Raw genomic sequence first — 1,833 nt, 5'->3', positions numbered from 1 at the left:
ATAATTATTATCTCTTTTACACAACATCTACTTAGAGTTAAGGTACTGTAAAATCCTACGAAAATATTACATGTCCTTGGGATCATCATTTTAATATGATCTTATCGAAAAATTATTATTATTTTATTGTTATTTCCTCACTTGCGAAATATTTTATCATAAACTACTCCTTTTGTCTTTTATCACTTTTAAACATTTAATTGACCTCAATTTTGCATTCAATCAACTTTATTATCACCATATCAAAGTATGGGGTATTTCAAAAGGTGACTGAACTTGCATATAAAATGTTTTGGATAAATGCAAATATGTTTGAATAAAATACTTCAATATACTTATTTGAATCTTTTAAAATATGCATCGGAACAAACCTTTGATGAGTGATATCCTTATGTTGCAAAATGTATAATGTGATGAACCATGTGTTTGAATTATTATATTGATAGCTAAGTGAATTGCGGTGTGTGATACATTGAGAATCTTGGATGTTGTAACTAGTGGTATGATAGTTGATATTATTTTTCTTAAATTCTAAATTCATTAGAAACAATTACGTTGAATGTGTTGTTGGTCATTATAGGATCTATTGGAGCTTCAAGATCCAAGTTGGATTGAAGTCTTGGTGTTGGTTTTGGAAAGGTAGCATAAAAGGTGAGTGAACTTGCATATAAAATGTTTTGGATAAATGCAAATATGTTTGAATAAAATACTTCAATATACTTATTTGAATCTTTTAAAATATGCATCGGAACAAACCTTTGATGAGTGATATCCTTATGTTGCAAAATTTACAATGATGAACCATGAGTTTGAATTATTATATTGAATAGCTAAGTGAATTGTGGTGTGTGATACATTGAGAATCTTGGATGTTGTAACTAGTGGTATGATAGTTGATATTATTTTTCTTAAAAAAAAATTGGATTGTGTAAATATGTATATGACCTAAAATAATGAACTATGTGGAAGGTATTAATATGAAGAGATTCTTATTCACATGCTGTTATGTATGTTATGGCTTATAAGGTATGGTCAAATGACTTGGCTAAATTGTGGATGGTGATGGCTATGTGCGGTGTGGGAGAGCACATGACATCTATAACCATGTATGTGTGGTGTGGGAATGCACATGATAGTAATGGTGGTGTACAATGTGAAAGAGCTCATGGTATTTATAACCATGTATGCGTGGTGTGGGAGTGCACATGATGATAATGGTTGTGTGTAGTGTAGGAGTGCACATGGTAATAATAGCTACGTGTGATGTGGGAGTGCACGTGACTTGTGTTGAATTTCGAAGGTTGGAAACTCTCAAATATTTTTCCAAATGGTTTGAATGACAGCATAGCATCGTACTTGGTTTTCCTTTTTTAAAAAATAAATGCAAATTGCATTATTTCTAACAAAAGTACATTGTTTTAAATAAAATCTTCCATATCGTTTACTTGTTCCCTTCCTAAGTTCACTTACTGGGTCATACTCATTCTTTTCAACTTCATGTTTTGGTTTTCAAATCCGGAGGTAGTTAAATCCTAGATTGAGGAGTCTACTCACACTAATATTTTGGTAGGTTTACCATGGCATTCAGAAGTAGTACGACACCTAAAGTCACTCTGTTGGTAGTCAAGAGTCTTTTGCATGTGTACATGAATGTTTTGATGTAAATTGTGAGATTTATTTTGTAGACAATTTATGTCTAGTTTGATTAATGACGTTGCAGCGAGTTGGCAATTGATGACATTATTTTGGGAATGATATATATATGTATATATATATATATATATATATATATATATATATATATATATATATATATATATATATATATATATT

This window comes from Theobroma cacao, chromosome 1, assembly GCF_000208745.1.
Source record: "Theobroma cacao cultivar B97-61/B2 chromosome 1, Criollo_cocoa_genome_V2, whole genome shotgun sequence".
Taxonomy (NCBI): domain Eukaryota; kingdom Viridiplantae; phylum Streptophyta; class Magnoliopsida; order Malvales; family Malvaceae; genus Theobroma; species Theobroma cacao.
The sequence above is the reverse complement of the archived record's forward strand: the minus strand, read 5'-3'. Positions refer to the sequence as shown.